We start from the raw sequence: 24,809 nt of genomic DNA, 5'->3' as shown, positions 1-24,809 counted from the left end.
ATGGGGCTGGAGGATTTGGGGGTGCAGGATTTGGGGTGCAGTGTGTGGAGGTGCAAGATCTGGGGGTGTACGAGCTTTGTGTGTGGGATTTGAAGGACAATGATTTGGGGGTGCAGGGATTGGGGGTGTAGGGTTTTGGGGTTGCTGCGTTTGGAGATTCGGGATGTGGAGGTCAAGGATTTAGGGGTACAAGGGCTGGCTGCAGGATTTGGGGTACAGGGTTTGGTTGCAGGATTTGGGGTGCAGGGTTTGAAGTGCAGGGCTAACGGGGGCAGGATTTGGAGGTGCAAGATTTGGTGGTCTGGGGTACTGGGCTGCAGGGTTTTGGGGTGCGGGATTTGGGGGTGCAGGTTCCCTGTCTTTAGGAACTGGGGGGGGAGGGTTTCTTGGTGCGGACTTTTGAGTGCAAGTTTGAGGGGCCTTGATTTTGGGGTGCATGGTTTGGGGGGCAGGATTCCGGGTGAAAGGTTTTGAGGTGCAGGACTTGGGGGCGCAGGTTTCACACGTTAAGGAACTGGGGCTGCAGAGGTTGGGGGTGCAGCGTTGTGGGCTGCAGGGTTGAAGGGTGCAGGATTTAGGGGTACAGGTTTTGGGGGTGCAGGAGCTGGGGGTGCAGGCTGTAGGGATCAGAATATGGGGGTGCAGGGTTCTGGGGTGCAGATCTGGGTGAGCAGGCTGTTGGGGTACAGAACCTTGTAGTTCAGCGTTTAGAGGCAGGATTTGGGGGTGCAGGGGTCTGGGGTGAGGCGTTCAGGTGTTCAGCACCTGGGGGTGCAGGACTTGGGGGGTTGGAGGATTTGGGGGTGCAGGGACTTGGGGGTGCAGGGATATGGGGTGCAACTTGTGGGGTGCAGGGTTTTGGCTATAGGGTTTTGGGGTGCAGAGTTTTGGGGGGGAGGATTGGGGGAGCAGGGTTTTGGGGTGCAAGGTTCAGTGGTGCAGGGTTCTGGGGGTGCAGGGTTTAGCGCCAGAATTGGGGGTGCAGGGTTTGGGATTGCAGGGTGTTGGGGGAAGGATCTGGGGATACAAGATTGGGGGTAGCAGGGTTTTGGGGAGCAGGGTTTCGGGGTCAGGCTTTAGGGGGACAGGGTTTGGGGGGCAGGGCTGGGAGGGATGATTTTGGGGTGCAGGGTTTAGGGCAGCAGGATCTTAAGGTGAAGGGGTTTGGGGTGAAGGGTTGGGTAGGACAGGACATGGGGTGCACGATTTTAGGGTGCAACTTGTGGGGGCAGGGTTTGGGGTCCAGGAGGTTGGGGGTGCAGGGTTTGGGGTGTAGGATTTAGTGGAGCAGGGACTGGGGGTGAAGGTCTTGTGGAGGCAGAATTGGGGGTGCAGGTCTTGGGGAGGCAGAATTGGGGGTGCAGATTTTGGCTGTTCAGGACCTGGGGGTGCCAGATTTGAGGATGTAGGTTTTGGGGGGTAGATTTTGGGGTGCTGGGTTCGGGACATGGGTCTGGAGATTTTGGGGTGCAGGGTTAAGGGGTTTAGGATTTTGGGGTGCACAGTTTAGGGTGCACGTTCTGGGCATGTATGATTTGAGAGTGCAGGGCTTTGGGGTACAGGATTTGGGGTGCAGGGTTTTGGGGTCAGGATCTGGGGGTGCAGGGTGTTGGGGAGAAGGATTTGGGGGTGCAGCATTTTGAAGTGCAGGGTTTGGAGGAGGGAGGTTTTGGGGGTGAAAGATTTGGTGGTTCAGGTTTTGGGGGTGCAGTGTTAAGAGGGTGGAGGATTAGGGGTGCAGGATTTGGGGGTTCAGGATTTGGGGGTGCAGAGTATGGGAGGGAAGGATCTGGGGCTTCACGATTTGGGGGTGCAGGGTTTAGAAGTCAGGTCTAAGAGTGCAGCGTTTGGGGTGCAGAGTGTGGGGTGCACAGGACTGGGGCAGAGGATTTGGGGGTGTGCAGAGGGGGGGTGGGGTGTCAGGGTTCAGGATTTGGAGGTGTGGAGTTTTGGGGTGCAGGGGATGGGGGTGAAGGATCTGAGGGTGTAGGGTGGTGGGGGAAGGATTTGGGGGTGCAGAGTTTTGGGAGGCAAGGATCTGGGGCTGCAGGATTTGGGGGTTCAGTGTTTAGGGCAGCACAATCTTGGGGGTGCAGGGGTTTGCAGTGAAAGGTTTGGTAGGCAGGATTTGGGGTGCAGGATTCTGGGGTGCTGGTTTGGGGTACAGGATTTGGTGTTGCAGGGATGGGGTTGAAGGGCTTGGGTTTCCAGGCCTTTGAGGTGCAGGATTTGGAGGTGCAAGGTTTGGGAGGGAATTCTTTGGGGTGCAGGGTTTGGGGTTCCAGGAGGTGGGGGAAGGACCTTGGGGTGTAGGGTTTTGGGGGCAGGGGTTTGGGAGAAGGATTTAGGGGTGCAGGGTTTTGAAGTGCAGCGTTTCAGGGGAGCATGATTTTGGGGGTGCACATGTGGGGGTCCAGGTTCGGGGCGTGCAGAGTTTGTGAATGGAGGATTTTGGGGTGCTGGGTTTGGGGCTGCCTAATTTGGGGGTGCAATATTTGGGTGTTCAGGACCGGGGGTGCTGCGTTTGGGAATGCAGGCTTTGGGGGTGCAGGGCTCAGGATTTGGGAGGGCAGCATTAGGGGGTGTAAGATTTCAGGGTTTAGGGGTGCAAAGTTTGGTAGGGATGAATTTAGGGGTGCAGGATTTGGGGGGCAGGGTTTGGTGCTGCAGGATTTAGGGGTGCAGGGTTTGAGGGTGCAAGGTTTGGGTGTTCAAGATTTAGGGGAGCAGGATCTTGGGGTGCAGGGTTTGGGGCTGCAGGGGTTTTGGGTGAGGGATTTAGGGTTCAGGCTTAGGGGTGCAGGGTTTGGGGGTGCAGGGTGTTGGGGAAGGATTTGGGGGTACAGGGTTTGGAGGTGCAGTGTTTCAGGGATCGGGGTTTGGGGGCAGAATTTGGGGTGCAGGGTTTGGGATGGCAGGATTAGGGGGAGCAAGACTGTGGGGTGCAGGGGTTTGGGGTGAAGGGTTTGGTAGGGCACGATTTGGGGTGCAGGCTTTAGGAAGGAAGGAAGGAAAGAAGGATCTGGAGGTGCAGGATTTGGGGGTGCAGGGTTTAGGGGTGCAGGATTTAAGGGTGCGGGGGTTTGGGTGAAGGGCTTGGCAGGGCAGGAATTTGGGGTGCAGGGTTTGGGGGTGCAGGGTGTTTGGGGAACGATCTGGGGGTACAGGGTTTGGGGTGCTGGGTTTGGGGGTTAAAGGATTTGCGGGGGCAGGGTTCAGGTGTTCAGGACCTGGGCGTGCAGGCTTTGCGGGTTCAAGGTTCCAGGTGCATTGTTTGGGGGGAGAGGATTTGGGGGTGCAGAGTTTTGGGGTGCAGGGCTTGTGAGAGAGGAATCGGGGGTGCAGGATTTGGGGGTTCAGGGTTTAGGGTAGCAGGATCTTGGGGTGCAGGATATGGGGGTGCAGTCTTTGTGAATGCAGGGTTTTGGGGGTCAGGATCTGGGGGTGCATGATTTGGGGGCTCAGGGTTTGGGGATGAAGGGTCTTGGGGTGCTGGGCTTTGGGGTGCAGTGTTGGGGGGCAGGTTTTGGGGTGCAGGGTTTAGGAGGGCAGGATTTGCGTGTTCAGGAACTGGGGGTGCAGGATTTTGCGTTGAAGGGCTCTGGGGTGCCGGGGTTGGCCTGCAGGGATTGGGGTGCAGTATTTTGGGGTGCAGGGGTTTGGGGTTCAGGACCTGTGGCTGCAGGGTGTTAGGGAACAGGATTTCAGGGGTGCAGGGGCTTTGGGAGAGGGATTTGGGCTTCAGGGTCTGAGGGGTGCAGGGTTTGGTGGGGAAGGGTTTGGGGGTGCCTGGCTTAGGGTTGCAGGATCTGGGGATCAAGGGTTTGGAGGTGCCAGGGTTTTGGGGGGCAGGATATAGGGGTGCAGGATTTGAGGGTGCAGGGTTGTGGAGTGCAGAGATTTGCAGGTGCAAGATCTGGGATTGTAGGGTTTTGGGGTGCAGGTTTTGGGGAGGAAGGATTTGGGGTGCAGGGTTTAAAGGTTCACGATCTGGAGGTGCAGCGCTTTGGGGTGCAGGGTTATGGGGCTATGGGTTTTGGGAGGGAAGGATCTGGGGGTGCAGGGATCACAGCATGGGGGTGCAGGATTCTGGGGTGCAGGATCTGGGGAGTAGGATCTGGGGGAGCAGGGTTTGGGGTGCAGAACCTTGTTGTTTAGCGTTTAGAGGCAGGATTTGGGGGTGCAGGGCTTTGGGGTGAGGAGTTGGGGGTGCAGGGTTCAGGTGTTCGGGACTTGGGGGTTGGAGGATTTGGGGGTGCAGTGTTGGGTAAGGAAGGATCTGAGGGCGCAGGGTTTGTGGGGCAGGATTTTGGGTGCAGGGTTTGGGGAGCAGGATCTGGGGGTGATGGAATTGGTTGACAAGGTTTCACAGGCCGGCTTTGGGGGAGCAGAGTTCAGGGGTGCAAGGTTTTGGGGGACAGGTTTGGACATAAAAGATCCGGGGGCGAATGGTTTGGGGGAACGATTTTGGGGTGCAGGATTTGGGGGTGCAGGATTTGGTATTACAGGTTTTGGGGAAACATGGCTTGGGAAGAAGGATTTAGGGGTGCAGGGTTTCAAGATGCAGGATTTGGGGTGCAGTATTTGGGGTTGCAGGTTTGGGGGTGCAAGTTGTGGGGCGGCAGGATATCGGGTATAGGGTTCTGGGCTGCAGGGTATGGGGGTGCAGGATTTCAACGTTCAGGGTTCTGGGGTGCAGTATCTGGGGGTCCAGGGTTTGGCAGTGCATTGGCTTTGGGGGTTGAAGGATTTGGGGGTGCAGGGTTTAGGGATGCAGGATTTGGGGGTGCAAACTCTGCACCCAGAAATCCTGCACTCTCATAACCCTGCACCTCAAACAATTCCCTCAACCCTGCACCCCCAAAACCTGTAACCCCAATCGCTGCACCCCAGGTCCTGTCCCCAAACTCTGCACTGCCAGATCCTGCCCCCCTAAACCCTTAAAGCCCAAATATTGCACCCCCAGATCCTTCCTCAACATCCTGCACCCAAACCTGCACCCCCAGATCCTGCACCACCAAGTTCTGTACCCTGAAACCCTGCACTGAAAATCCTGCCCCCTAACTCTGCACCCCCAAATCTTGCACCCCCAAATCCTGCATCCCTAAACCCTGCACCCCCAAATCCTTCAACCCCCAAAGCCAATGCACTGCCAAACCCTGGACCCCCAGATACTGCACCCCAGAACCCTGAACGTTGAAATCCTGCACCCCCAAACCCTGCAGCCCAGAACCCTGTACCCGATATCCTGCCGCCCCACAACTTGCACCCCCAAACCTGCAACCCCAAATACTGCACCCCAAATCCTGCATCTTGAAACCCTGCACCCCTAAATCCTTCCTCCCAAGCCATGAATCCCCAAAACCTGTAATACCAAATCCTGCACCCCCAAATCCTACACCCCCAAATTGTTCCCCCAGACCATTCACCCCCGAATCTTTTATGTCCAAACCTGTCCCTCAAACCTTGCACCCCTGAACTCTGCTCCCCCAAAGCCGGCCTGTGAAACCTTGTCAACCAATTCCATCACCCCCAGATCCTGCTCCCCAAACCCTGCACCCAAAATCCTGCCCCACAAACCCTGCGCCCTCAAATTCTGACCCCCAATCAATGCACTGACAAACCCTGCACCCGCAGATCCTTCCCCCCCAGACCTGGCACCCTGAAATCTCTCACCCCAAATCCCTGCACTCTCAAATCTTGCACACCCCAAAAATGTGCACCCCCAAATCGTTCACCACACATCCTGCCCCTTTAAACCCTGCACTTCAAAACCCTGCACCCCCAAATCCTTTCCCCAAACACCCTGCACCCATTAATCCTGTAGCCCCAAATCCTGCACCCCAAGTCCTGAAACTTCAAACCCTGCGCCCTCAGATCCTTCCTTACCCAACCCTGCACCCCCAAATCCTCCAACCCCCAAGTCCTGAACCCTGCACCCCCAACTCCTCACCCCAAAGCCCTGCACCCCCAAATCCTGCCTCTAAACCCTGAACAACAAGGTTCTGCACCCTAAACCCTGCTCCCCGGATCCTACACCCCAAAACCCTACAATCCCAGATCTTGCACCTGCAGATCTCTGCACTTCACAACCCTGCACCCCCAAACCCTGCACCCCAAATTCCTGCCCTGCCAAGCCCTTCACCCAAACCCCCGCACCCTTAAATCCTGCACCCCTAAACCCTGCACCCCCAAATCCTGCACCTCCAGATCCTTCTTTCCTTCCTTCCTTCCTAAAGCCTGCACCCCAAATCGTGCCCTACCAAACCCTTCACCCCAAACCCCTGCACCCCACAGTCTTGCTCCCCCTAATCCTGCCATCCCAAACCCTGCACCCCAAATTCTGCCCCCCAAACCCTGATCCCTGAACGACTGCACCTCCAAACCCTGTACCCCCAAATCCTTCCCTAACACCCTGCGCCCCCAAACCCTGCACCCCTAAGCCTGAACCCTAAATCCCTCACCCAAAACCCCTGCAGCCCCAAACCCTGCACCCCAAGATCCTGCTCCCCTAAATCTTGAACACCCAAACCTTGCACCCTCAAATCTTGCACCCCTAAATCTCGCAGCACCAAACCCTGCCCCCCAAATCCTGCACCCCTAAATTCATCCCTACCAAACTTTGCACCCCTAAACCCTGAAATCTTACACCCCCTGATCCTGCCCTCCCAAATCCTGAGCCCTGCACCCCCAAAGCCTGCATTCCCAAACGCAGCACCCCCAGGTCCTGAACACCCAAACACTGCACCCCCAAATTAGGCAGCCCCAAACCCAGCACCCCAAAATCCTCCATTCACAAACTCTGCATCCCCCAGACCTGGACCCCCACATGTGCACCCCCAAAATCATGCTCCCCTGAAACGCTGCACTTCAAAACCCTGCACCCCTAAATCCTTCCCCCAAAACCCTGCCCCCCCAAACCCTACACCCCAAGGTCCTTCCCCCACCTCCTGGAACCCCAAACCCTGCACCCCAAAGAATTCCCTCCCAAACCTTGCACCTCCAAATCCTGCACCTCAAAGGCCTGGAAACCCAAGCCCTTCAACCCCATCCCTGCAACACCAAATCCTGTGCCCCAAAACCCAGCACCCCAGAATCCTGCACCCCAAATCCTGCCTACCAAACCTTTCACTGCAAACCCCTGCACCCCAAGATTGTGCTGCCCTAAACACTGAACCCCCAAATCCTGCAGCCCCAGATCCTTGCCTCCCAAAACTCTGCACCCCCAAATCCTGCACCCCAAATCTCTCACCCCCAAATCCTTCCCCCACCGCCCTGCAGCCTCAGATCCTTCACCCCCATCCCCTGCACCCCAAAACTCCACACCTCCAAATCCTGAACCCTGAAACCCCGCACCCCCAAATCCTGTGCCCCAGTCCTGTGCACCCCACACTCTGCAACCTTAAATTTCCCCCCAAGCCCCTGCACCCCAAACGCTGCACTCTGAGACCTGACTTCTAAACCCTGCACCCCCAAACAGTGTACCCCCAAATCCTGCACCCCTAATCCTCCACCCTTTTAACACTGCACCCCCAAAACCTGAACCACCAAATCTTTCACTCCCAAAACCTCCCTCCTCCAAACCCTGCCCTTCAAAATGCTGCACCCCCAGATCCTGACCCCAAAACCCTGCACCCCAAATCCTGTACCCCAAAGCCCTGCACTCTCAAATCATACATGCCCAGAACGTGCACCCTAAACTGTGCACCCCAAAATCCTAAACCCCTTAACCCTGCACCCCCAAATCCTCCAGACCCATGTCCCAAACCCAGCACCCCAAAATCTACCCCCCAAAACCTACATCCCCAAATCCTGCACCCCCAGGTCCTGAACACCCAAAATCTGCACCCCCAATTCTGCCTCCCCAAGACCTGCACCCCCAATTCTGCCTCCACAAGACCTTCACCCCCATTCTCTGCTCCACTAAATCCTACACCCCAAACCCTGCACCCCCAACCTCCTGTACCCCAAATCCTGCCCCCACAAGTTGCACCCTAAAATCCTGCACCCCCAAATCCTGTCCTACCCACCCTTCACCCCAAATCCCTTCACCCCAAGATCCTGCTGACCTAAACCCTGCACCCCCAAATCATCCCTCCCAGCCCTGCCCCCCAAACCCTGTCCCCCTAAAGCCTGACCCCGAAACCCTGCTCCCCAAAACCCTGCTACCCCCAATCTTGTACCCCCTGATCCTTCCCCCAACACCCTGCAATCCCAAACCCTGCACCCCCAATTCTGGCGCTAAACCCTGCACCCCCAGAACCCTGCACCACTGAACCTTGCACCCCAAAACCCTGCTTCCCCAATCCTCCCCCCCAAAACTCTGCACCCCAAACCCTATACCCAAAACCCTGCACCCCACAAGTTGCACCCTGAAATCCCTGCACCCCCAAATCCTCCAACCCTCAGGTCCTGCACCCCCAGGTGCTGAACACCTGAACCCCTCACCCCAGACCCCTCACCCCAAAGCCCTGCACCCCAAATGCTGCCTCTAAACGCTGAACTACAAGGTTCTGTACCCCAACAGCCTGCTCACCCAGATCCTGCACCCCAGAACCCTGCACCCCCATATTCTGATCCCTACAGCCTGCACCCCCAGCTCCTGCACCCCCAAAACCTGTACCCCTAAATCCTGCACCCTTCAACCCTGCAGCCCACAACGCTGCACCCCCAACCTCTGCAGCCCCAGTTCCTTAACGTGTGAAACCTGCGCCCCCAAGTCCTGCACCCCAAAACCTTACACCCGGAATCCTGCCCCCCAAACCATGCACCCCAAAATCAAGGCCCCTCAAACTTGCACTCAAAAGTCCGCACCAAGAAACCCTCCCCCCCCAGTTCCTAAAGACATGGAACCTGCACCCCCAAATCCCGCACCCCAAAACCCTGCAGCCCAGTACCCCAGACCACCAAATCTTGCACCTCCAAATCCTGCCCCCTTTAGCCCTGCACTTCAAACCCTGCACCCCAAATCCTGCAACCAAACCCTGCACCCCAAATCCTGCAACCAGCCCTTGTACCCCTAAATCCTTGACCTCCACATCCTGAATCTCCAAACGCAGCAACCCCAAAACCCTACACCCCCAATCCCTGCACCCCCAAATCATTGTCCTTCAAATCCCACACACAAAGCTCGTACACCCCCAGATCTTGCACCCCCACACACTGCACCCCAAATCCTGTACCCCCAAATTCTCCAGCCCCATGTCCCAAACCCCAAAACCCTGCACCCTCAAGTCTTGCACCCCAAACCATTCTCCCCCAAATCCTGCAACCCCAAACCCCACACCTCCTGCACCCCAAAATTCGACACCTCCAAATTCTAAACCCTTAAACCCTGCATCTCGCAAATCCTTCCCCCCAAAACAGTGCCCCCCAAACCCTGCACCCCAGATCCTGCAGCCCCTAACTCTGCACCCCAAACGCTGCACCCTCAGATCCTGCGTCCCCAACCCTGCACCCCAAATCCTTTACCCCAAAATTCCCAAACCTGCAAACCCAAATCCCGCACCCCCAGTTCCTGAACATGCGAACCCTGCACCCCCAAACCCTCAGCCCAAAGCCCTGCACCCCCAAATCCTGCCGTACACAACCCTTCACCCCAAACCTCTTCAACCCAAGATACGGAAACCCGCAGCCCTGCCCCCACCAAACCTACATCCCCAAATCCTGCACCCCCAGGTCCTGAACACCCAAAATCTGCACCCCCAAATCCCTGAACTCCAAAAACCTGCACCCCCAATTCTGCCTCCCCAAGACCTGCACCCCCAAACCCTGCACCACTAAACCCTGCACACCGAAACCCTGTACCCCAATTCCTGACCCCCACAAGTTGCACCCTAAAAACCTGCACCCCAAATCCTGTCCTACCCAACCCTTCACCCCAAACCCCTTCACCCCAAGATCCTGCTTCCCTAAACCCTGCACCCCAAAATCATCCCTCCCAGCCCTGCCCCCCAAACCCTGTCCCCCTAAAGCCTGACCCCTAAACCCTGCTCCCCAAAACCCTGCTACCCCCAATCTTGCACCCTCAGATCCTGCTGCTCCAAACCCTGCACCCCCAAATCCTCCAGCCCCACGTACCGATCTCCCAAACCCTGCACCCCAGAACCCTGCACCCCACAACCCCTTCACCCCCAAATCCTGCACCCCCAGCCCTACCCAATAAACTTTCCATCCCCAAATCCTGCCCTACCAAGCCCCCCACCCCAAACCCCTGCACCCCAAGATCCTGCTCCCCTAAACCGTGCACCCCAAAACACTGCACTCCAAACCACTGCACCCCTAAACCCTGAACCCCCAAATCCTGCACCCCTGGAACCTGCAACCCCAGACCCTGTAGCCCCAAATCAGGCCCCCCAAACTCCTGCTCCCCCGGCCTTGCAACACCTGATCCTCCAACCCCCTAACACAACCCCCTAACCCCTTGTCCCCAGGGCCCATTGTGACACCCTGGGGACCCCCTTTGTCCCCAGGGCCTATTGTGACGTCCCAGGACCCCCTTTCTCCCTAGGGCCCATTGTGACATCCTCGGGACCCACTTTGTCCTGAGCGCCCATTTTGGCACCATGGGGACCCCCTTTGTCACTGGAGCCCATTGTGACATCCCAGGACCCCCCTTGTTCCCAGGGCCCATTGTGACATTCAGGGGACCCGTCTTTGTCCCCAGGGTCCATTGTTGCATCCTGGGGACCCTCCCTTTTCCCCAGGGCCCATTGTGAAGTCCCAGAACCCCCCTTTGTCCCCAGGGCCCATTGTGATGTTCCAGGACCCCCCATTGTCTCCGGGGTCCATTGAACCATCTTGGGAAACCCCCGTTGTCCCCAGGGCCATTGTGACACCATGGGGACCCCCTTTGTCCCCAGGGCCCATTGTGACATCCCAGGACCCCCTTTGTCCCCAGGTCCCATTGTGACATTCAGGGGACCCCACTTTGTCCCCAGGGCCCATTGTGACATCCGGTGGACCCCGTTGTCCCCAGGGCCCATCGTGGAACCGTGGGGACCCTCCTTGTCACTTGGGCCCATTGTGACACCAAGGGGACCACCCCTTTCTCCCCAGTGCTTATTGTGACATCCTGGGGACCCCACTTGTCCCCAGAACCCATTATCACATCCTGGGGACCCCTGTGTCCCCAGGGCCCATTGTGACGTCCCAGGAACCCCCATTGTCCTCAGGGTGCATTGTGACATTCAGGGGACCCCCATTTGTCCCCAGCGCCCATTGTGACACCATGGGGAACCCCCTTTGTCCCCAGTGCCCATTGTGACATCCTGGGTACCCCTATGTCCCCAGGGCCCATTGTGACGTCCCAGGACCCCCCATTGTCTCCAGGGCGCATTATGACATCCCAGGACCCCCCCTTGTCCTCAGGGCCCATTGTGACATCCTGGGGACCCCTTTGTCCCCAGAGCCCATTGTGACATCCTGGGGAGCCCCCTTTGTCCCCAGGGTCCATTGTGACATCCCAGGACACCCCTTTTTCCCCAGGGCCCATTGTGACACCATGGGGAACCCCCTTGTCACTGGGGACGCATTGTGACACAATGGGGACCCCCCCTTTGTCTCAGGTGCCCATTGTGACATCCTGGGGACCCCCTTTATCCCCAGGACCCATTGTGACGTCCCAGGACCCTTCATAGTCCCCAGAGCCCATTGTGACATCCTGGGGTCCCCCCTTTCCCCCAGGGCCCATTGTGACATCCTGGGGACTCCTCTGTGTCCCCTGGGCCCATTATGACATCCTGGGCACCCCGTTTGTCCCCAGGGCCCATTGTGGCACCATGGGGACCCTCTTCGTCACTGGGGCCCATTGTGACATCCCAGGACCCCACTTTGCCTTAGAAGGTCACTGATCGGACTACTGGTACATCCTTACTCTGCTTTCTCAATAAACATTGAAGAACACCTGGGGTTTGTTTGCTCCAAGGGAAAACTTCCCTCCCACGGTTCCTGGTTCCCGGTCCTGTTTCCCGGTCCGGTTTGGCTTCGCTATCAGAACAGCTGCTGCCTCCACAGCCGCGCTCGAAGTCCCCGTTGTGACACCGGGATGGCGGGAGAAGGGGGGTGGCGGAGGCGGCAGCGGCGGCGATTGTGGGGGGGCAGTCGGGGCTGGGCGGACAAGCGGCGGCTGCTGCGGCTCCTCAGGCAGCGACAGCAGCAGCGATCGGGGGAACGTGGGGGGCGGACAAGCGGCGGCTCCTGCGGCTCCTCAGGCAGCGACAGCAGCAGCGATCGGGGAGACGTGGGGGGTGGACAAGCGGCGGCTGCTGCGGCTCCTCAGGCAGCGACAGCAGCAGCGAACTGGGGGACGTGGGGGGGCGGACAAGCGGCGGCTGCTGCGGCTCCTCAGGCAGCGACAGCAGCAGGGATCGGGGGGACGTGGGGGGCGGACAAGCGGCGGCTGCTGCGGCTCCTCAGGCAGCGACAGCAGCAGGGATCAGGGGGACGTGGGGGGCGGACAAGCGGTGGCTGCTGCGGCTCCTCAGGCAGCGACAGCAGCAGCGATCGGGGGGACGTGGGGTGCGGACAAGCGGCGGCTCCTCCGGCCGCTGTGGGACGTGGCTTCGCCGGCACCGGGGCCCGAGACCGCGCGCTGTGGGTCTGCGGGGCGGGTGTGGGGCCGGGGGTCTCCGGGGGTCCCGCAGCGGCCGCTGTGGGGCGGGATGGGGCGGCTGTGGAATTACCTGTGGGGCACTCATGGGGCTGCTGTAGGGGCTCTAAAGAGGCATGTCTGGAGCACTTATGGGGCGACTATGGGGCAGGTGCTGGGCTGCTACAGCGGGACCTGTGGGGCAGCCATAGGGCTGCTATGGGGTTGGTTATGGGTCACAGATGGGAGGGGGCAGCTGGGTGTGGCCCCGCCTACATGGGGTGGGGTCAGTGCCGAGGGGCGGGTACTGAGAGGGCACGCCCACGGGGAGCCCCTCGGGGGGGCGGAGCCTCTGTGTCACGCCCCATGGGAGGTGGTCTGGGGGTGGGCATTCTCTGGGGCACGCCCCCATGGGAGGAGCCTCTTGGGGTAGGGAGAGGGTGCGGTCAACATGGCACGGCCCCAAGGGGGCGTGGCTTAGCTCGGGAAGAGGTGGAGCCGAGAAGGGGCTGCCCGACCCGGCTCTCCAGGCGGCTCTGAGACGGAGCGGAGCGGGCCGGGCGGGGCCGGGCCGGGCACTCCCCGGGGCCTCGCAGAAACAGCGGCGCAGCGAGTCCGCTCCGGGCTCCAACGGTGCGCGCACGTGGCCGCCGAGAGCGCCCCGTGCACCTCGCAGCGCCCATTTCTGCGCATGCGCATTGGGAAGCCCTCGAGACAACCCTTCCCCCGCGGCCCGCCCCTTCTCTTCCCTCTCCGCAATCTGATTGGCCAGCTAAGCACGTCAATTTCCATTCTCTCCGCCTATCATCACCCGTCCCCGTTTGCCCCGCGCTGCGCTCTGATCCAGTGTCTATTTACACTTAAATACATTTAAACTTCCATTTTAACACTCAGGTATCTTTTCAAATTTACAGATTTTGACATATTTACAATTATATATATTTAGACTGGGATATCGATTTACATTTATTAATAAATTAAAGGTATGTATACGGGTGTGAGTGGATATATATAGATGATATTTATTACCTATTTAGACTATGTAACACGTAGTAATTATACAGAGCTCTGCCTACTCACACTTTTTTCTATTTTAAGTTCCTATCTAGATATTTTTTTCTTTTTCAAGTCCTTCACTTTTTAATCTACAAATAGATAAGATGTTTGTATTCTTAAAACCATCAACAGAAATTTTTTACATTCTAAAATCCTTTATATAACAGAGTAGAAAAGGGGTTTTATTTTAAAATCATTTTATATCTACATGAATACCATTCTGCAATATATAAATACAAACGACAGACTTCTCTCTGTTTGAAATTCTCACGCTCATATTTACAGGGTTTATCCTCCCCCAGGAATTTTCAGGCATTTTTGGACTGTGACCCCCTCTTTTCAGGGGGACTCCCTTTTGAGCCCCACATTGTGGGGGATTTGAGGGATTTTCTTGCAGTCAGTGAACATTGTATGGAACTGAACTGAACTGAACAGGGCTCTGAGGCCTCTGTGTCCTGCAAGAGAGCAGGAGAGCAAGAGCGGAGCAGCCCCCGTGTCTACGTGACTGTACAGCCTTCTTCAGTGTTGGAACCGAGCTGCTTCGCCTTCTGTTTGTCCACGTGCACACACACCATTCCTCACTGGAAAACAGGCAGAAACCTTTCCACACGCACCCAGGTCTGTGCACCCAGGCCTTGTCTATTCCTGTCGGGTTTGCTGGGCTCTGTCAGGCTCCTCTGGCTCTGTCGTGCTTTGACAGCCTCTGTCAGGCCCTGCCAGACTCCACTGTTCGCTGTCAGGCGCTGTCGGGATTTGTCGGCCCCTGTTGAGTTCTATCAGGCTCTGTCAAGCCCTGTTGGGCTCTGTCGCGCTTTGTCAGGCTCTGCCTGGCTTTATCATGTTCCATAAGTGCTCCAAAAACTGGATGCTCTTGCGATGCTTGTATTCACACAATTATCGCATATTCATTACAATTTGGGGGAATTTTTAGCATCAAACGCATCTATAGTAAGGAAAAATGTCATAAACCTAGGGTTAGACTGAGGTTAATAATTTCATGGTCTTTGCTGCCATCTAGCGTCCCTTAAGAGAATGCACAGAACACACATTCGGAGGGTGCCTGCAGGTATGTGCCTGTTCTTGGACGAACCTGTGCGCGAAAGCCTTAGTGCCTATAAACGTTGGTCTGTCCACATGTGAGTGCCTTGATGTCAGCTCCATTTATGCTAAAGCTGGAGCATTATCGTTCAGACGTGTGCGTGTGTGCAGTATGCCAAACATCCACGCACGTGTTTACCCTCAAACATGTCAGTACATTTCACGTACGTCTTTCTGTCAATAGATGGGACTGGGCACGCTTGTGGAAGTGTGCGTGTGTGTGGCCACGTGTTTGCTTACACATCAGTGCGTAGCTGCGTGTGCGTGCACGCGGTGCTGGGTGCACATACCTGGGTGCCCCACAGGTCCCGCTGTAGCAGCCCAGCACCTGCCCCATAGTCGCCCCATAAGTGCTCCAGACATGCCTCTTAAGACCCCTACAGCAGCCCCATGAGTGCCCCACAGGTAATTCCACAGCCGCCCCATCCCGCCCCACAGCGGCCGCTGCGGGACCCCCGGAGACCCCCGGCCCCACACCCGCCCCGCAGCCCCACAGCGCGCGGTCTCGGGCCCCGGTGCCGGCGAAGCCACGTCCTGGCCGCGGCCGGAGGAGCCGCCGCTTGTCCGCCCCCCACGTCCCCCCGATCGCTGCTGCTGTCGCTGCCTGAGGAGCCGCAGGAGCCGCCGCTTGTCCGCCCCCCACGTCCCCCCGATCGCTGCTGCTGTCGCTGCCTGAGGAGCCGCAGCAGCCGCCGCTTGTCCGCCCCCCACGTCCCCCCGATCGCTGCTGCTGTCGCTGCCTGAGGAGCCGCAGCAGCTGCCGCTTGTCCGCCCCCCACGTCCCCCCGATCCCTGCTGCTGTCGCTGCCTGAGGAGCCGCAGCAGCCGCCGCTTGTCCGCCCCCCACGTCCCCCCGATCCCTGCTGCTGTTGCTGCCTGAGGAGCCGCAGCAGACGCCGCTTGTCCGCCCCCCCACGTCCCCCCGATCGCTGCTGCTGTCGCTGCCTGAGGAGCCGCAGCAGCCGCCGCTTGTCCGCCCCCCCACGTCCCCCCGTTCGCTGCTGCTGTCGCTGCCTGAGGAGCCGCAGCAGCCGCCGCTTGTCCGCCCCCCCACGTCCCCCCGTTCGCTGCTGCTGTCGCTGCCTGAGGAGCCGCAGCAGCCGCCGCTTGTCCGCCCCCCACGTCCCCCCGATCGCTGCTGCTGTCGCTGCCTGAGGAGCTGCAGCAGCCGCCGCTTGTCCGCCCAGCCCCGACTGCCCCCCCCCAATCGCCGCCGCTGCCGCCCCCGCCACCCCCCTTCTCCCGCCATCCCGGTGTCACAACGGGGACTTTGAGCGCGGCTGTGGAGGCAGCAGCTGTTCTGATAGCGAAGCCAAACCAGACCGGGAAACAGGACCGGGAACCAGGAACCGTGGCAGGGAAGTTTTCCCTTGGAGCAAACAAACCCCAGGTGTTCTTCAATGTTTATTGAGAAAGCAGAGTCAGGATGTACCAGTAGTCCGATTAGTGACCTTCTAAGGCAAAGTGGGGTCCTATGATGTCACAATGGGCCCCAGTGACAAAGAGGGTCCCCAAGGTGCCACAATGGGCCCTGGGAACAAAGGGAGTCACCAGGATGTCACAATGGGCCCTGGGGACAAAGTGGGGTCCTGGGATGTCATAATGGGCCCAGGGGACACAGAGGAGTCCCCAGGATGTCACATTAGGCCCTGGGGGAAAGGGGAGTCCCCAGGATGTCACAATGGGCTCTGGGGACTATGGGGGGTCCTGGGACGTCACAATGGGTCCTGGGCATAAAGGGGGTCCCCAGGATGTCACAATAGGCCCTGGGGACAAGGGGGGTCCCCAGGATGTCACAATGGGCACCTGAGACAAAGGGGGGGTCCCCATTGTGTCACAATGCGTCCCCAGTAACAAGGGCGTTCCCCAGGATGTCACAATGGGCCCTGGGGACAATTGGGGGTCCTGGGATGTCACAATGGGCCCTGGGGATAAAGGGAGGTCGCCAGGATGTCACAATGGGCCCTGGGGAAAAATGGGGGTCCTGGGATGTCACAATGGGCCCTGGAGACAAAGGGAGCTCCCCAGGATGTCACAATGGACTCTGGGGACAAAGAGGGGTCCCCTGAATGTCACAATGCGCCCTGGAGACAAGGGGGGGTCCTGGGATGTCACAATGGGCCCTGGGAACAAAGGGGGTCCCCATGGTGTCACAATGGGCGCTGGGGACAAAGGGGGTCCCCAGGATGTCACAACAGGCCCTGGGGACAAAGAGGGGTCCCCTGAATGTCACAATGGGCCCTGGGGACAAGGGGAGGTCCTGGGATGTCACAATGGACCCTGGGGACAAAGAGGGTCCCCAGGATGTCACAATGGGCGCTGGGGACAAAGGGGGTTCCCAGGATGTCACAATGGGCCCTGGGGACAACGGGGGTCCCGATGGTGTCACAATGGGCCCTTGGGACAAAGGCTGTCCCCTGAATGTCACAATGGGCCCTGGGGACAGTGGGGGGTCCTGGGACGTCACAATGGGCCCTGGTGACAAAGGGGGTCCCCCGGAAGTCACAATGGGCCCTGGGGACAAAGTGAGGTCCTGGGAAGTCACAATGCGCCCCAGGGACATGGGGGTCCCCATGGTGTCACAATGGGTCTTGGGTACAAAGTGGGGTGCTGGGATGTCACATTGGGCCACAGTGACAAAGGGGGTCCCCATGGTGCCACAATGGGCCCTGGGGACAAAGAGGGTCCCCAGGATGTCACAATGGGCCCTGGGGAGAAAAAGGGGGTCCCCATGGTGTCACAATGGGTCCCGAGTGATAAGGGGGGTCCCCACAGTGCCACAATGGGCCAGAGGTCCAAGGCGGTCCCCAAGATGTCACAATGGGCCCTGGGGACAATGAGGTGTGCCCAGGATGTCACAATGGGCCCTGAGGACAAGGGGGGGTCCCCATGCAGTCAAAATGGCTTACCAGTGATAAGGGGGGTCCACATGGTGTCACGATGGGCCCTGGGGACAAAGGGGGTTCCTGGAACGTCACAATGGGCACTGGGGACAAAGGGGGTCCCCAGGATGTCACAATGGGCCCTGGGGATGACGGGGGACCCCAGGATGCAACAATGGGCCCTGGGGACAAAGGGGGTCTGGAACTTCACAATGGGCCCTGGGGACAAAGGGGGGTCCTGGGATGTCACAATGGGCCCTGGGGACAAGGGGTTATGGGGTTGTGTTAGGGGGTTGGAGGATTAGGTGGTGCAGGATTTGGGGGTGCAAGGCTGGGGGAGCAGGATTTTGCGGGGCCTGATTTGGGGCTACAGGGTCTGGGGTTGCAGGTTCCAGGGGTGCAGGATTTGGGGGTTCAGGGTTAGGGCAGTAGGATCTTTGGGTGCAGGAGTTTGGGGTGCCGGGTTTGGGGGCCAGGATTTGGGGTTGCAGGATTTAGGGGTGCAGTGGTTTGGAGTGAAGTGTTTTGGGGTGCAGGGTTTGGGGAAGGAGGATATAGGGGTGCAGGGTTTAGGGTGCAGGATCTTGGGGTGCAGGGGTTTGGGGTGGAGGGCTTGGTAGGGCAGGATTTGGGGGTGGAAAGTTTATTGGGTAGGGCTGGGGGTGCAGGGTTTGGGGGTGAAGGGGTTGTGGGGTGCAGGGTTCTGGGGTGCAGGGTTTGGGAGATCGGTACGTGGGGCTGGAGGATTTGGGGGTGCAGGGTTTGGAGCAGCAGGATCTGAGGGTGCAGAGTTGGGGGGTGCAAGATTGGGGGTAGCAGGGTTTTGGGGAGCAGGGTTTAGGGGTCAGGTTTTAGGGGGACAGGGTTTGGGGGCAGGGTTGGGAGGGATGATTTTGGGGTGCAGGGTTTAGTGCAGCAGGATCTTGGGGTGAAGGGGTTTGGCGTGAAGGGTTGGGTAGGACAGGATTTGGGGTGCAGGTTTTTAGGGTGCAACTTGTGGGGGTCAGGATTTGGGGTACAGGGTTTGGGGGTGCAGGGTTTAGTGGTGCAGGGTTTGGGGTGCAGGTCTTGGGGAGGCAGAATTGGGGTGCAAGACTTGAGGGTGCAGGGTTTGGGGGTTTGGGACATGGGGCTGGAGGATTTGGGGGTGCAGGATTTGGGGTGCAGTGTGTGGGGGTGCAAGATCTTGGGGTGTACGAGCTTTGGGTGTGGGATTTGAAGGACAATGATTTGGGGGTGCAGGGATTGGGGGTGCAGGGTTTTGGGGTTGCTGCGTTTGGAGATTCGGGATGTGGAGGTCAAGGATTTAGGGGTACAAGGGCTGGCTGCAGGATTTGGGGTACAGGGTTTGGTTGCAGGATTTGGGGTGCAGGGTTTGAAGTGCAGGGCTAATAGGGGCAGGATTTGGAGGTGCAAGATTTGGTGGTCTGGGGTACTGGGGTGCAGGGGTTTGGGGTGCAGGATTTGGGGGTGCAGGTTCCCTGTCTTTAGGAACTGGGGGGGGAGGGTTTCTTGGTGCGGACTTTTGAGTGCAAGTTTGAGGGGCCTTGATTTTGGGGTGCATGGTTTGGGGGGCAGGATTCCGGGTGAAAGGTTTTGAGGTGCAGGACTTGGGGGCGCAGGTTTCACACGTTAAGGAACTGGGGCTGCAGAGGTTGGGGGTGCAGCGTTGTGGGCTGCAGGGTTGAAGGGTGCAGGATTTAGGGGTACAGGTTTTGGGGGTGCAGGAGCTGGGGGTGCAGGCTGTAGGGATCAGAATATGGGGGTGCAGGGTTCTGGGGTGCAGATCTGGGTGAGCAGGCTGTTGGGGTACAGAACCTTGTAGGTCAGCGTTTAGAGGCAGGATTTGGGGGTGCAGGGCTTTGGGGTGAGGGGTCTGGGGTGAGGGGTTCAGGTGTTCAGCACCTGGGGGTGCAGGAGCTGATGGCTGGAGGATTTGGGGGTGCAGGGATATGGGGTGCAACTTGTGGGGTGCAGTGTTTTGGGTATAGGGTTTTGGGGTGCAGAGTTTTGGGGGGGGAGGATTGGGGGAGCACGGTTTTGGGGTGCAAGGTTCAGTGGTGCAGGGTTCTGGGGGTGCAGGGTTTAGCGCCAGAATTGGGGGTGCAGGGTGTGGGATTGCAGGGTGTTGGCGGAAGGATCTGGGGGTACAAGGTTTGGGGTAGCAGGGTTTTGGGGAGCAGGGTTTCGGGGTCAGGCTTTAGGGGGACAGGGTTTGGGGGGCAGGGCTGGGAGGGATGATTTGGGGGTGCAGGGTTTAGGGCAGGAGGATCTTGGGGTGAAGGGGTTTGGGGTGAAGGATGGGTAGGACAGGATTTGGGGTGCAGGATTTTAGGGTGCAACTTGTGGGGGGCAGGATTTGGGGTACAGGAGGTTGGGGGTGCAGGGTTTGGGGTGTAGGATTTAGTGGAGCGGGGACTGGGGGTGAAGGTCTTGTGGAGGCAGAATTGGGGGTGCAGATTTTGGGTATTCAGGACCTGGGGGTGCAGGATTTGGGGATGCAGGTTTTGGGGGGTAGATTTTGGGGTGCTGGGTTCGGGACATGGGTCTGGAGGATTTGGGGGTGCAGGGTTAAGGGGTTTAGGATTTTGGGGTGCACAGTTTAGGGTGCACGTTCTGGGCATGTATGATTTGAGAGTGCAGGGCTTTGGGGTACAGGATTTGGGGTGCAGGGTTTTGGGGTCAGGATCTGGGGGTGCAGCATTTTGAAGTGCAGGGTTTGGAGGAGGGAGGTTTTGGGGGTGAAGGATTTGGTGGTGCAGGTTTTGGGGGTGCAGTGTTAAGAGGGTGGAGGATTAGGGGTGCAGGATTTGGGGGTTCAGGATTTGGGGCTGCAGGGTATGGGAGGGAAGGATCTGGGGCTTCAGGATTTGGGGGTGCACTGTTTGGGGGTGCAGGGTTTAGAAGTCAGGTCTAAGAGTGCAGGGTTTGGGGTGCAGAGTGTGGGATGCATAGGACTGGGGCACAGGATTTGGGGGTGCGGGATTTCAGGGTTCAGGATTTGGAGGTGTGGGGTTTTGGGGTGCAGGGGATGGGGGTGAAGGATCTGAGGGTGTAGGGTGGTGGGGGAAGGATTTGGGGGTGACAGATTTGGGGTGCAGGATTCTGGGGTGCTGTTTTTGGGGTACAGGATTTGGTATTGCAGGGATGGGGGTTGAAGGGCTTGGGTTTCCAGGCCTTTGAGGTGCAGGATTTGGAGGTGCAAGGTTTGGGAGGGAATTCTTTGGGGTGCAGGGTTTGGGGTTCCAGGAGGTGGGGGAAGGACCTTGGGGTGTAGGGTTTGGGGGGGCAGGGTTTTGGGGGAAAGATTTGGGGGTGCAGGGTTTTGAAGTGCAGCGTTTCAGGGGGGGCATGGTTTTGGGGGTGCACATGTGGGGGTGCAGTGTTTGAGGGGTGCAGAGTTTGTGAATGGAGGATTTTGGGGTGCTGGTTTTGGGACTGCCTAATTTGGGGGTGCAGTATTTGGGTGTTCAGGACCGGGGGTGCTGCGTTTGGGAATGCAGGCTTTGGGGGTGCAGGGCTCAGGATTTGGGAAGGCAGGATTAGGGGGTGTAAGATTTCAGGGTTTAGGGGTGCAAAGTTTGGTAGGGCTGAATTTAGGGGTGTAGGGTTTGGGATGCAGGGTTTGGGGGTGCAGGGTTTGAGGGTGCAAGGTTTGGGTGTTCAAGATTTAGGGGAGCAGGATCTTGGGGTGCAGGGTTTGGGGGAGCAGGGTGTTGGGGAAGGATTTGGGGGTACAGGGTCTGGAGGTGCAGTGTTTCAGGGATCAGGCTTTGGGGGGCAGAATTTGGGGTGCAGGGTTGTGGAGTGCAGAGATTTGCAGGTGCAAGATCTGGGATTGTAGGGTATTGGGGTGCAGGTTTTGGGGAGGAAGGATTTGGGGTGCAGGGTTTAAAGGTTCACGATCTGGAGGTGCAGCGCTTTGGGGTGCAGGGTTATGGGGCTATGGGTTTGGGGAGAGAAGGATCTGGGGGTGCAGGGTGCAGGGATCACAGCATGGGGGTGCAGGATTCTGGGGTGCAGGATCTGGGGAGCAGGATATGGGGGAGCAGGATATGGGGTGCAGAACCTTGTTGTTCAGGGTTTAGAGGCAGGATTTGGGGGTGCAGGGCTTTGGGGTGAGGAGTTGGGGGTGCAGGGTTCAGGTGTTCAGGACTTGGGGGTTGGAGGATTTGGGGGTTGGAGGATTTGGGGTGCAGGGTTGGGTAAGGAAGGATCTGAGGGCGCAGGGTTTGAAGTTTCAGGACTTGGGGTGCAGGATTTGGGGCTACAGGATTAATGGGTGCAGGGTGTTTGGGGAAAGGATTTGGGGGTGCAGGGTTTTGAAGTGCAGAGTTTAAAGGGGCAGGATATGGGGTGAACGATTTGGGGGTGCACATTTTTGGGGTGTGCAAGATTTGAGAGTGCAGGGATTTGGGGTGAGCGATTTCAGGGTGCCAGGTTTGGGGGGGAAGGATCTGCGGGTGCAGGGTTTGTCAGTGCATTGATTGGGGGTCAGAATTTGAGGGTGCAGGGTTTGTGGGGCAGGATTTTGGGTGCAGGGTTTGGGGAGCAGGATCTGGGGGTGATGGAATTGGTTGACCAGGTTTCGCAGGCCGGCTTTGGGGGAGCAGAGTTCAGGGGTGCAAGGTTTGGGGAACAGGTTTGGACATAAAAGATTCAGGGGCGAATGGTTTGGGGGAACGATTTGGGGGTGCAGGATTTGGAAGTGCAGAGTTAGGGGGCAGGATTTTCAGTGCAGGGCTTCAGGGTACAGAACTTGGTGGTGCAGGATCTGGGGGTGCAGGTTTTCGGTGGGGAATTTGGGGGTGCAGGGTGTTGAGGAAGGATCTGGGGGTGCAATATTTGGGCTTTAAGGGTCTAGGGGGGCAGGATCTGGCAGTGCAGAGTTTGGGGACAGGACCTGGGGGTGCAGCGTTTGGGGTTACAGGTTTGGGGGTGCAGGGTCGAGGGAATTGTTTGAGGTTCAGGGTTATGAGAGTGCAGGATTTCTGGGTGCAGAGTTTGGGGTGCTGGGTATGGGGCAGCAGGATCTGGGGGTGCAGGTTTTGGGGGTTCATTCATTTGGGGGGAGGATCTGGGGGTGCAGGGTTTAAGGGTTCAGGATTTGGAGGTGTAGGGTTTTGGGGTACAGGGTTCTGGGTTGAGGTTTTGGGGTGAAAGATTTGGGGGTGCAGTGTTAAGGGGTGGAGGCTTAGAGGTGCAAGATTTGGGGGTGCAGGGTCTGGGGGTGCAAGATCCTGGAATTCAGGATCTGGGGGTTCAGGATTTGGGGCTGCAGGGTATGGGAGGGAAGGATCTGGGGCGTCAGGATTTGGGGGTGCACTGTTTGGGGGTGCAGGGTTTAGAAGTCAGGTCTCAGAGTGCAGCGTTTGGGGTGCAGGGGCTTGGTGGGAAATTTAAGGTTGCAGAGTGTGGGGTGCACAGGACTGGGGCACAGGATTTGGGGGTGTGGGGTTTCAGGGTTCAGGATTTGGAGGTGTGGAGTTTTAGGGTGCAGGGGTTGGGAGTGCAGGGTGGTGGGGGTGAGAGATTTGGGTGCAGGATTTGGGGGTGCAGGGATGGGGTTGAAGGGCTTGGGTTTCCAGGCCTTTGAGGTGCAGGATTTGGAGGTGCAAGGTTTAGGAGGGAATTCTTTGGGGTACAGGGTTTGGGGGCAGGTTTAGGGGTGTAGTGTATAGGAAGGATTTGGGAATGCAGGATTTGGGGTGCAGGTTTCAGGGTTCAGGAAGGTAGGGAGGGCAGGATTAGGGGGTGCAAGGTTTCAGTTGTAGGGTTTAGGGGTGCAGAGTTTGGTAGGGCCGAATTTGGGGGTGCAGGATTTGGGGTGCAGGGTTTGGGAAGACAGGGTTTGGGAAGACAGCTGTAACCTTCAGGAGACAAGACAGCCGAGATTTACAGCAAAAGGGGGCGCCAGTCTGATTTCAGTCGACTTGGCAGCTTGGGTTCCAGCCAATTCATCATAACGAGCCACAGGTAAAAAGTTCACTGTGACGAAGCTGAAGGAGCCTTCATCCAAAGACCCCTCCTCAAAATCACCAAGTGACACTGTAGAGAATATGCTTGAAGAAACAGGGCACTCGGTACTTTTCCAGTCCCACTTGCACAACCCAGCGTACGTGTCGGACAGCAAGGATTTGTCCTTGGGTAATCAATAGAAAGAAACTTATTAAGAAGTAAAACACGAAAAGAGGATGTAGAACAAAGGTATGCTGTCTTGTAGAACAAAGACGTGCTATTGCTGTAACGGGTGAACATTACGTTGTAACTAATTACCTTGTGTCATATCCCGCGTGAACCTTGGATTAACCCTATAGAATAGAATCAGAATTGTAATAAAACGAGCATTGATCATCCCTCCATGAGGACTCATCTTTGACTCCGGGGCTCTCCAATCTTCATGGCACTGCGCAGGCGTAACTGGGGAGGGTCAACGAGCAGACTATGGAAATGGTTATCTGAGACTGGTTTTAATAAGAAGCGGGGAAAGGTTATGAACATGTAGAGGCGTTTCTGGGGTCATTATGAATATGTAACACCTTACTGTATTTAAGCACACTTCCCATTGTTAAAAGGTGTATGTGTTGGGCAGAGCGAATCCCCCACGCACCCAGCGCTGTTTTGCTTATGCTCTAACAAACACGTGTTTAAGGAATACAACTAAGGAATTGGATTAAACGTTGTTTATCCATAGAAAAAGTGTAAGCTATTTATTTCAATTGGTGACCCCGACGTGACAACCTTGGATGGCTCTGTGTTACCTCAGGTTCAAGGGAGGCGCCCCACTTTAACAGGGGCCCTTGCACTCGGGTGTGCGGAGAGCTACCAACGTTATTCAAAATTAAAGCAGAAGCAAAAGAAAGGAGCTCACTCCCCCTGAATACTGCAGTTTACCCGCAATCCAGAGTGCACGACGGTCCCGACGGGAAAAGCGGACTGTAAGTACCGCCGGGTCGGGCAGTGTGACTGTGTGACTGGTGCTGGTTGAGACGCAACCTGGTTGCGAAGGGAGCGTGGAGTCCTTCTAAGTGCGGTTCCAACACCCCGCGAGGGGCTTGGCCACTGAAGGGACAAAGCGAGCGAAGAACTCTGTGTCGTGGGTTTGAGCCCCATGTTGTGAGCCAGGTTTTGTGGGTTTGATCCCCACAAGAGGTCGAAGGGGAGTGACCTGCCAGAGGTACCCC

General features: G+C 57.7%; 1 long non-coding RNA gene across 1 annotated transcript in view; it reads right to left on the bottom strand.

Annotated features, from left to right (window-relative positions):
* The window catches only part of LOC139828798 (uncharacterized), a 104,144-nt gene extending 79,335 nt beyond the window's left edge, over positions 1 to 24,809 (bottom strand). Inside the window, exons 1-2 of the long non-coding RNA XR_011740788.1 lie at positions 23,902 to 24,809; positions 23,496 to 23,767 (exon numbers count right to left, since the gene is read on the bottom strand). This is a non-coding gene — a long non-coding RNA (uncharacterized lncRNA). The remainder of the gene's footprint in view (positions 1 to 23,495; positions 23,768 to 23,901) is intronic.

Source organism: Patagioenas fasciata, chromosome 10, assembly GCF_037038585.1.
Source record: "Patagioenas fasciata isolate bPatFas1 chromosome 10, bPatFas1.hap1, whole genome shotgun sequence".
NCBI classification, from domain to species: Eukaryota; Metazoa; Chordata; class Aves; order Columbiformes; family Columbidae; genus Patagioenas; species Patagioenas fasciata.
The sequence above is the reverse complement of the archived record's forward strand: the minus strand, read 5'-3'. Positions and strand labels throughout refer to the sequence as shown.